The sequence below is a fragment of the Sphaeramia orbicularis genome, chromosome 8 (assembly GCF_902148855.1).
Source record: "Sphaeramia orbicularis chromosome 8, fSphaOr1.1, whole genome shotgun sequence".
NCBI classification, from domain to species: domain Eukaryota; kingdom Metazoa; phylum Chordata; class Actinopteri; order Kurtiformes; family Apogonidae; genus Sphaeramia; species Sphaeramia orbicularis.
In genome coordinates this window covers 1,310,577-1,322,824 of record NC_043964.1, presented here as the reverse complement: position 1 = coordinate 1,322,824, position 12,248 = coordinate 1,310,577, and the positions used below count along the sequence as shown (strand labels likewise).

The 12,248-nt window shown below is 36.3% G+C and overlaps 1 pseudogene; it reads left to right on the top strand.

Annotated features, from left to right (window-relative positions):
- Positions 1-10,555: 10,555 nt before the first annotated feature.
- The window catches only part of LOC115423985 (xylosyltransferase 1-like), an 80,857-nt pseudogene continuing 79,164 nt past the window's right edge, over positions 10,556-12,248 (top strand).

The window sequence follows — 12,248 nt, the reverse complement described above, 5'->3', positions numbered from 1 at the left end:
TGGACTGAAAAAGTCACTTTTTCTTCAGTTTTCTCTGTTTCTGATTTAATAACCCTCAACTTTAATCTGAGCTTTAGTGAACATTACATGATCATTGAGTTAAATATAGGAAAATACATGAGTTACACTGAAAAAATGCAAAAGTACAAAGGATATTATTATAATAAATGTGGTAAATTACTTTAAAAAGGTTAAATATAGATGGAAAACTCCTTTGGGAACTGACATAAAAGTACTACTGGGTCTTTATGGGTTAAAGCAAATACAAACAGTGGTGTATTTCCATTTTCTGCTACTTCATACTCATTACTGAGGCAATAATTGTACTTTTTACTCATTATCATTCAGTTATAGGTTTAATATGGAGTACTGTGAATGTGACTCACATTTCAGACGTTTATTAGTTGTTGAAAGTTTCACAAAACAGGGATTTTTCATGAGTTAAACCAGTGGTTTCCAACCTTTTTTTACTCCTGACTCCATTTTAAACATCCCACATTTCTGGCGACCCCAGACATTCAAAATGGAGACTTTTTTTTTTTTTTTTTTTTTGATAAAATTAATTTGTTTTTGATCATGTAATAGTTTGCTATACTGTGTTGCAAATAAACACTAATGTTAGAGGACATTTAGTCTGTATAATGTCTATTACTGTGGACAGAGGCAGTAAATCCAGGTGTAGATTAAAGGCTCAGGATCTGTCCAGTCAGTCCAGCTGGGATTTACAAGGAGGACAATTAATACTGAACAAACAAGAACTGAAACTATGAATTATGAAAGAGCTGCAGCATCTGAAACTGACCACAGTGAACATGTGACACAAACAGAAGCACAGTGCTGCAGTTTCACAACCACAGTTTGTCTGATATGGGCTGGGATTGTCTCTGTTAACTCACCATATATTTTTTATTAGTAAGTAGTTTTTTTGTTGTTTTTTTGTTTGTTACTTTTATCAGTTACTAGAAATTCCAGGCGACCCCATGTGGGGTCTTGACCCCAAGGTTGAAAAACACTGAGCTACCCTGAAAAAACACAAAATACAGCTATAATATGGTGGTAAGTTACTTAAAAAAGGTTAAATATAGATGAAAAACTCCTTTGGGAACTGACATAAAAGTACTACTGGGTCTTTATGGGTTAAAGCAAATACAAACAGTGGTTTATTTCCATTTTCTGCAACTTCATACTCATTACTGAGGCAATCATTGTATTTTTTACCTGTTACTGTTCAGTTACAGGTTTAATATGGAGTACTGTGAATATGACTTACATTTCAGACGTTTATTAGTTGTTAAAAGCTTCACAAAACAGGGATTATTCATGAGTTAAGTAGTGAAATAACCCCCATAACTCTGACCCCGAACTGCTCACTTTTCCAACTATACATCTTATTTTAGCATAAAAGAAACCAAGACAACCAAAAAAACCAATAAAACAGGATCTGCTACAACAGAACCTAAAGAAAACACCAGAACAGATGTGACCTGGCCATTTTAATAAGAACAAGTGAACCCCCCCCTCGGCTGTACAACCCTGCCCCTCCTGCTCCTAATCCTCTAAATCAGGGCTGCCAAACTCATTTTAGTTCAGTTCCACATTCAGCTCAAACTGATCTGGGCCGGACCAGTCAAACAGTAGCATAATAACTTGTAAATAATGACGACTCCAGATTTTTCTCTCTGTTTCAGTGCGATCAGAATTAAATTATGAAAATATGTACATTTACAAACTATCCAAACAAAAATGATGTGAATAACCTGAAAAAACTGAGATTTCCTGAGGAAAATAAGAGCAATTTTAACAATATTACACCTCAACTTACCATTTCTACATGCAGATTACAGATTGGATCTACAAAGGCATCAAATATTTAATAACAGGAAGAATAAAGTTAAAATTTTACTTACAAAATTTCAGGTTTTTCAGATTTTATTGTTAAAGGATAGTTTGTAAATGTTAATATTGTCATAATTTAATGTAAGTTTTTACGCTAAAACAAAGAGAAAAATATGGAGTTGTCATTATTTATAGGTGTAATGTAAAATGATGTTTTTCACAATAAACTAAGAACATTTGGAGTCACTATTTATAGGTTATGTTATTATCTTAGTCAAGATCACATTGTCCTGTATGTGGAACCTGAACTAAAACAAGTTCAGCATCCTTGATTGTGAATATCTGAAGTGTAATTTTTACAAATTCATCCCGTGGGCCGGACTGGACCCTTTGGTGGGCTGGTTTTGGCCCCTGGGCCACATGTTTGACACCCCTGTTCTAAATGAACAACTCACAGCATCTTAGGCTGAATAAATCCAAGCTTTACTGTCAAGTCCCTCATGTCTATTCATAAACTTTGATTTTTTTAAAAATTATTATTATTATTATTTTAACACATCAGCTGTAGATCGTCCTAAATCTGACCTCAGAAGGACCGTTTGTTTCACAGCTGTCACATACAGATGTGGAAAAAATTATTAGACCACCCCTGTTTTCTTCAATTTCTTGTTCATTTTAATGTCTGGTCCAACTAAAGGTCCATTTGTTTGGACAAATATAATGAAAACAACAATAACAGCTCATAGTAGTTGAATTTCAGAGCTCATATTTATCCATTTAACATGTTTTCTTGATAAAAACCCAAATCCCTTTAGTTCTTCCATCAGTATTTGTGTCATTGTTCTGACAAAAACAGTGCTTTTATTCATTCCATGTTTTCTTTTCTGTCTGTTTTAGTCACATGACACACAGCAGTTAGGACTGGATTACAGAACCAGTGTTTTTGATGACTTTAAATGGTCTAATAATTTTTTCCATGACTATTGTGTTCCATTTCCATACAACTGTTTCACCCATTAAACCAGTTAATACATAAAGAATATTCTCAGTCTAATCATAATACTTAACACCCTTCTTTTGTTGTGCTCTTACTAATTTCTAGTGCAAACACATGAACATTTACATAAAAGTGATGCATTTGGAGGTTCAGCACACTGTCAGTGATCAGCTGTTTGTATTATATGTGTTCACTATGTGCCTGTAACTGATGGAAAAAAGGCAAATGGCAAAAGGAGGAGTTGGTTATTGCAGCAAAATCATTACCTGTTCTTATGCCTTCGTGTTAATAAAATGAATTCCACTTTTTTTTTTTTTTTTTTTTTTAACTTGTGGCTTTTTGTCCAAGCAAGCCAAAACTATTTTTTTCATTGTTCATTATTTAGTCCTCATACACTATTGAAATATTGATGTTTATAAATTATATGGACAAAAATACTTACTTAGCTCACTTAGACAATACTTACTTAGACTTAGCTTTTGTATATTTTAGTGGTAATGCAGTAGGATATATATACTTGATATTTTATGTCATAGTTTTTATACAGTGCCAGTATTTTTCAGTATTTTGCTGCTAAACAGAAACAGCTGCTAAAGGGATTTTCAATGTTCCTGGAACAGTGACAATAAAGAGTTATTCTAAAAACCATCGCTGAAGCATTTTACAAGCAAAGATAACAATGTAAAACAAAATTTACCAATGTAATGATATTTATCTTAATCTAAAATTATATTGTGACATTAGTCATTATTGTTTTGTGTGTGTGTGTGTGTGTGTGTTACAGCGGCTGTAACAGCTACTGACAGTGAGAAAAATACATATAAAAAACAGATATATATGTCAAATTAAAATCAGAGTGTATGGGTTGTGATTATTGCATTATTTAGTGCTTATCCAAAATAACCATTTTTTCCCTGTAGATAATTTTCCCTGACAACAAGTTCACATCAGGAGGGTTTTATATTTGAATAAATGAATGAATTAAATCTTTATTTCCATCATATAGAACAACACAATAAATAGATCCATAAATTTCTATACTTTCCACAATATGTTCAAAAAGGAGTCGACTGACGCCCACACTTCTTCATTCCTGCCTTTAATTCAACTCATCATGATCATATTGATAATTCCACATTCTAATACACTACATTTATGCTAAATATAAACCAATATAAATACAATATACAGTTGGGTAGAAATGAGCATACATGGAAAATATAGGAAATGTGTGCAAAGCCTTTAAAGACACAAAACTGAACTAAATGTGTTCTAAGGGTTACAGTCACTGTTCTGTGTGACCTCTGACCCCAGGACAACAGCACACACTAAATACGACCACTTTAGTTTATCGAAGCTTTTTTTTTTTGTCTGAAAGTTCTGTTTTTCCTGCTGTACATACTTCACACTTTACTAAACCAGCAAAACATGTCCCTATGGAAATGAGAAATGTGTTGACAACCCAAAATACTCTACATGTGTTCAGCACTAGATGGCGCTGTGGCTTTAAAAGTTTTATCTGGTTGTGTATTTATCCAATAGGTTTCTAAATGTCCCACTATAAAGAACCTGTACAGTGAATATATTATAATGTGTAGACAGTGTTTTGCTCTGAGACACATATTCCTTTGGATTAATTCATTAATTAATCTCATTATTGTTAGAATTTCACATTTTGTCCAGAGACTGTATGTGTGAAACTACAGCCAACCAGCATTTGGACTGAATTTTTATTTATTAGTGACTCAAACATACTTTTATTCTGGAGCCATATGAGCTGTAGACCAGTGACATTAAAGCAAATACAAACACAGTGGTGTATTTCCATTTTCTGCAACTTTGTACTCATCACAGAGGCAGTAATTGTACTTTTTACCTGTTACTGTTCAGTTATAGGTTTAATACACAGAGTGAAAAAGTATGTAGTTGCTTGTTGGTTTATTGGTCTGTTAAAAGCTTCACATATCAGGGATTTTCCCCTTTAAACTTCTCATTATTTCAGTAAATGTGCAAATATTCTACTGGCAATAATTTTAACCGGTGACTCTTCAGTTACAGGTTTAATATAAACTACTGTGAATGTGACTCATATTTCAGATGTTTATTAGTTGTTAAAAACTTCATAAAACTGGGATTTTTCTTCTTTAAATGTCTCATGATTTCAGTAACTGTGCGACTATGCTCCACAGACCTCAGACTGATGACAGACTGAAGCCAGATGAGTTTATGCGGACTGTGTTTCATCTGTCATCTCCCATTAGTGATGTGATGATGCTGATGATGATATTCTGAATATTTCAAGAATTCTATCACATCCCTGAACTTTCCCTCCTGTTTCTAGGATGATTTTTCCACTGAGAAAATAAAGAACAATCCTTATGTTAAAACACTAATGGCATGAATGCTTTAAGACCAGGAGAACCTGAAAAATGAAGTGAACATAAACGTAGAACAACATATAGATGTGGAAAAAATTCTTAGACCACCCCTGGTTTTCTTCAGTTTCTTGTTCATTTTAACCCTTTCAGGCATGAATTATGAGAACCTTAGTCAAGATATTTTTTCTGAGTGTTTTTATTCCTCTTTAAGCATGAAAAAAAAACCCAGTGCAATCAGGGTTTTTTTTTTTTTAAGGAGTTACAAAAATGTCCACTCAACTGGACACCATTCATTTAATTTTTGAAGCAAAGAAACATGTATTTAAAGCCTAATATCAGAAAGTGACGCGGAAAACTATGCAATAAAAACATTTTAATGCTGCTAATCAGATGTTTTCCCACATTTTAATACACTCTAATACTAGTTTTTTATCCACTTCATGGAGATAATATGCTAAAAAAAACCTGTTTTGTTTGTTGATTTCCACTCAAACATGTTCGTGCAGATCAGGTTTATCAGGAACAGCGTAGTTCCAGTACTGGTCTGAATGTCAGTGTATGAGATGGTGCATAAGTGTCCACTGTGTTGGCTGATGTGGAACTAAAACAACAAAACCCATGAATATACAAGAGAACAGCTGGAGAAGAACTGACCACTGGAGTGACCACTGGAGTGACCACTGTGTATGAAAGGGTTAATGCCTGGTCCAACTAAAGGTTCATTTATTTGGACAAATATAATGAAAACAACAAAAAAAAGCTCATAGTAGTTGAATTTTAGAGCTGATATTTATCCATTTAACATGTTTTCTTGATAAAAACCAGAATCCCTTCAGTTCTTCCATCAGTATCTGTGTCATTGTTCTGACAAAAACAGTGCTTTTATTCATTCCATGTTTTCTTTTCTGTCTGTTTTAGTCACATGACACACGCAGGAGTTAGGACTGGATTGCAGAACTAGTGTTTTTGATGATTTTTGAAGGTCTAATAATTTTTTCTGTGACTGTATTAGTTGTATTTCATCAAAAAAAAAAAAAAAAATGAATTGAGATCTCTTGGAAACTTTCATATTTCATTTATTTATTTATTTTGCACATCATAAAACAGCAAGAGAAAATTAAAAAACCAACAACATTCAAACACACATCACTGTCCAGAAGAGGTTGGAATCCAAAAAAGGCTTCTATGAATACCTCCCCTGAAATGAACAATACACAGAGGAAAGAAAAAAAAATTAAAGATACAATATAACTGAATTAATAAACTAAAGTAAAAACAATAAAATGCAAATCACATTAGAAATCCTCAAATCAAATGTTGTACAGTCTTTCGTGTTTTCCTGAATTCCAGTCCTTTTCAGATGTTTTTAAACAAAAGCAGATGTTGGCTGAAGTTCCGGTCGTAGATTATTCCACAGATTTAGTCCACCATATTTTACAGAAAACAGACAGAAGTTCAGGACGGAAGATCACATTTGTTTGAATATCGTTGTTATATGAATATAGTTGTGAATAACAGAAGACAGCATAAAGAAATTCTGAAAAACTTTGGGAAAAACTGGAGTTAAGTGACCATATTTGTACTGTTTTATCTGATCTGATTAACCCTTTCATGCACAGTGGTCACTCCAGTGGTCACTCCAGTGGTCAGTTCTTCTGCAGCTGTTCTCTTGTATATTCATGGGTTTGGTTGTTTCAGTTCCACATCAGCCGACACAGTGGACACTAAAGCGCCATCCCATAATAATACACGTACAGGGGTTGGACAAAATAATGGAAACACCTTCACCTCAAGATGATAATGCCCCAATCCATACAGCTAGAACTGTTAAAGAATGGCATGAGGAACATTCTAATGAAGTTGAGCATCTGGTATGGCCGGCACAGTCCCCAGACCTCAACATTATTGAGCATTTATGGTCAGTTTTAGAGATTCAAGTAAGACGTCGATTTCCACCGCCATCGTCTCTAAAAGAGTTGGAGGGTATTCTAACTGAAGAATGGCTGAAAATTCCTTTGGAAACTATTCACAAGTTGTATGAATCAATACCTCGGAGAATTGAGGCTGTAATTGCCGCAAAAGGCGGACTTACACCATATTAAATTATATTTTGTTGATTTTTTAAGGTGTTTCCATTATTTTGTCCAACCCCTGTTCATTCAGACCAGTACTGTCACTGCTGTTCTTCATAAACCTGATCTGCACCAACAGGTTTGAGTGGAAATCACCTGGTATTTGTAAGACACAAAGGTTGTTTTTTTTTTTTTTTGCATGTTATTTCCATGACATGAGTAAGAACCAGGACTAGAATATGTTCAGATGTGAGAAAACATCAGATTTGCAGCATTAAAAATGTTTTTATTTCATTGTTTTCATTTTACTTTCTTACGGAACAGGATTAGGGCCACTGGACTTTAAACTCCGAATTCTGACTTTTTTCTCAGAATTTTGACGTTAATCTCAGAATTCTAACTTTTTTCTTGGAATTCTGCCTTTTTTTTTCCTCAGAATTCTGACTTTTTTCTCACGATTCTGGCTTTAAACTCAGAATTTTTACATTAATCTCAGAATTCTAACTTTTTTCTCACAATTCTAACTTTTTTCTCACAATTCTGACTTTAATCTCTGAATTCTGACTTTTTTTTCTCATAATAATAATAAGAAATGCATACTGGACCTTAGTTTATTGTATTTTTTTCCAGTGGCTTTAATCCTCTTCCGTATTTTCTGATATTGGGTTTTAAACCCGTGTTTCTTTACTTCAAAAACTAAATACATGGACATTTTTGTAACTCTATGAAAAAAAAAAATTGATCGCATTGTTTTTTTTCATGTGTAAGGAGGAATAAAAACACTCAAGAAAAACATCTTTACTAAGGTTCTCGTATTTCATGCATGAAAGGGTTGAATCAGTGATATTTTGGCCATAACGTCTGTGACGTCATTATGACCTCAACATCATTTCAACCCCTGTTTGAGCAGAAAATAAGTCTGAGGTGGTGAAAGAAGTGCAGCGTCTCTATTTATAGACGTTCATTCAATTAGATCGCTCACACTTCTCTACGATATGCATGAAATCAGACTAATCTGGTGGAAAGTGCATTAGAAGACGACGCAGCTTCATCCGAGCGTGTTTTCTATGTGTGATGTGTTTGCTGCAACGACAGAGACGCTCATGTATAAGTAATTATTCTTAGATCATATGGAGGAGACTGTTTGCATGGACATGTGCTTTAATGTCTACTTTCATTTAACTGTATCTGACCCATTTATGAATTTATTCATCGTACTGAATATGGACTCTCATTTTCCACCACATATTAAATATGTAATCCATAAAGAGTGGCTGACACTTCAGTTTTATGTCACACATTTAATTTTGTGCCTTTAGGCTGTGTTAAATTACAAATACAGTTATTCAGTGATCTGTTCTTTACACACATGTATATGTAGTGTACTAATGCAGAACACATTAGATGTCAGGCCATGGATGTTCCTACTGCTACCACTTATTTTTACATTAACTGCTCGGGATGTATTTCATACTCAACAGAATAATATTAGAAATTACCCACACTGTAAAAAAAAAAAAACCCTACAAAAACAAAAAACAGTATTATTCCGGCAGCGGGGTGCTGAAAAAGTACTGTTAAATAACGGAAAATAACCATCTCATAAAAATACGGTAATTTTCCATAATTCAAATACAGTTTTTTGCCCTAACTTTACATGAGATTTTGCTTTTCTTTTTTTTTTGACTTTTTAATATTTAATAAAGAATATTTTCATGTATTAAAACAATCCAATTCCCTATAAATATATATATATAATTTTCAGTGAGACTCAGTTGTCCAATCCACTGATAAAAACTGTATTTGGACAGTTTATCAGTGCTTATACATGTTCTACATTCACAAAAATACATTTATTCAACAGTTTTGTTGTGAAACCTCCTGTAATTACACAAGATATTTGTCAATTAACAAACAAGTCTGGTTTAACTGACAGAACAAATACTTCTGTTACTGTTAACTGTCAGTAATTTTATCTGGTTTTATTTATTTATTTATTTTTTTTTACAGTATTAAACTTTAAATTAACAGTTTAATCTCATAAATAGAAAATAAATATTTGGGAAATCATGATACATTTGCAAATGTATTTTAACCGTATTTTTCTGTGAAAAAAGAAAAAAAAAATTCTTTTAAAAAACAGAAATTTTTTAGTTATTCACAGTTACAGTTTTTTCATGTTATTTTACATTTGACATGTAAAATCACAGTCTGTTTTTGAAAAAAAAAAAAAAAAAAAAAAAAAATCTATGAAAAAAACCCCAGTAAAATTCCTGTTAAATTACAGATTTTTTTTTTTACAGTGCAGATTAACCTATAAAGACCCTACTTTTGTAGGGTTTGTTGGTCTGCTCGTTGTTAAAAGCTTCACAAAACAGAGATTTTTCCCCTTTAAACTTCCTGTGATTTCAGTAAATGTGCAAATATGCTCCCAAAAAGCCCAGACTGATGACAAACTGAACCCAGATGAGTTTATCTGAACTGCCTTTCATCTGTCATCTCCCATTAGTGAGGTGATGTAGTAGGTGGTTAATAAATGAATAAATAAATACATACATACATAAATATCTGGTGCCAGACCTAAAATGAGTTTGACAGCCCTGTGGTAGATGGTTAAAAAAAATAAAAAAATAAATAAAATAAAGTTAAATTAAATTAAATAAAATTTAAATAAATAAATAAATAAATAAATAGAAAGAAAGAAAGACGAACTGAACACAGATGAATTTATCTGAATGGTTTCATCTTTCACCCCCTATTAGTGATGTGATGTAGTAGAGGGTAGGTGGTTAATAAATAAATAAATAAATAAATTTGGCGCCTGAACTAAAATGAGTTTGACAGCCCTGTGGTAGATAATAAATAAATAAATAAATAAATAAATATTTTCCCACAAAAATGCACAAATTGTGTGAATTATATAAAGTTAAAGCTTTACGGGGGGGTTGGGCCCCCGTTCCGGTTGTGGGTCCGGCCCTGTGGATCTCCTGACGCATCGACGTCATCTGGTCCAAATGTGAAAACCCAGGCTTTGTCCAAACTGTGGAGTCTTCTGCGGCCACAGGAGGGCCCTGTGCCCCCCAACCCGGGTCCTCCTCTCCGGTCTGTGCCAGCCCCCTCCTCTCTCTCTCTCCTCTCTCTCTCTCTCTCCTCCCCCTCCCTCCCCTCCCCTCCCCCTCCCAGCAGCCCCTCTCCGGCCGCAGGGGGCCGTCCTCAGCCGCCGTCTGCCTCCGTTCACCGGATGGGGCCGTCAGTGTGAGCGGAGCAGGAGGATGAGCGGAGCCCCGTGCGCCCGCAGGCTGCTCCGCCGCCCCCGGCCCCTCCTGCTGGGCTCGGCCCTGGCCCTGCTGCTGCTGCAGACCCTCATCGTGTGGAACTTCAGCAGCCTGGACTCCGGCTCCAGCAGCGGGGGGGGCGGCGGAGCCCGGAGCCGAGACAAGAGGGAGGACCGAGCCGGGTTGGGGTTCCACAGAGCCGACAGGGAGCCCCCCAGGAGGAGGCTGCAGAGGGGGGGGGGGCCGCCGCCGCTCGGAAAGGCGTCCGTTCGGAACCGACTGCAGGCGGTAGGTCCGCAGTGTGAGGATGGATGAGCACGTGTGTGTGGATGGAGGTTCGGTCCTGGTGTGTGTGTGTGTGTGTGTGGGGGGGGGGGGGGGTCCAGCCGCCTGTTGTTCGGGCTCGTGCATCCCAGACACCGGTGTGTGTGCACGAGCCCCCCCCCCCCGGCCAGAACCAGGAGCAGACCTGCACATGAACATGTCAGCTGTTTGTCCTCACAAGTGTGTTTAGTGTGCATGTGTGTGTGTGTGTGTGTGTTTAGTGTGCATGTGTGTGTGTGTGTGTGTGTGTGTGCATCAGCTGAAACAGTCTAATGGCTTCAGTGTCTGCTTCCTCCGCTCTCCTCCGTCCTCACAGATGGAGCACAGCTGCAGAACGGTGCACAGACAGACCAGCATGTGCCTGAACTCAGGCTGTTTGTGCATCATGTTCAGGCCCAACCCAACAGTCAGCAGGAGGCTTTCAGAAAATGTCTGAGCTCTGGTTCTGTTTCAGCTGACGGCTTCAGGAAACCACAGACAAACTAGAATAGTGATATTTGTGAATGGGAGCTGGTGTCACTCTGCTCCAGCCGACACTGAACACGAGCCACACTCCTGTTAACAGCAGAATGTGTGGCTTTTAAGCACAAATACTGTTATTTGTAGATGTCATGTTATATCATATAATTCAGTTAAATGAGTGAATGAGTTCAAATAAGGATCAGAACCAGTATTAGAATATTCCTAACTGTTGAACATCTCTGCTAATAGTGATTGAACCTTCAGGTATTTTATTTTATGTTTTTTCCAGATCAGAGGTAAATAAATGTGTTTGTTTGCTTTGGCTGGTGCTTAGTCCAGCCAGTGGATCAGCGACATTCAGGACTTTAACTCGACTGAAAACACCTTCATTTTCTGAATTAGACAACAGCCACCAGCAGTATGAAGACAAACAGGATTATATTCTCCACTTAAATCCATCTGTGAATAATTTACACACCGAACCCAACAGTGAGCAGGATGCTTTCCTAAAATGTCTGAACTCTGGTTCTGTTAGAGCTGACGACCTGAGGAAACCAGAGAGAAACTAGAATTGTGATATTTGTGAACAGGAGCTGGTGTCACTCTGCTCCAGCCGACACTGAAAACGAGCCACACTCCTGTTCAAAGCAGAATATGTTGCATTTAACCCTTTCATGCATAAGTGAGTGGACCGTTATCCTACAGCTGTTCTCTTGTATGTTCATGGGTCAGTATACACGGGAAAAGCTTATAACGTCGTACAGATAACACGCCAGTTTACCATCAAAAGTGACGTGCATATTGACACAAAGTCAGGATATTGCGTTGCATGGATTTTGTTTTAGTTCCATATCAGCCGACACAGTGGACACTTATGCACCATCCCATAATAATACACTGACAT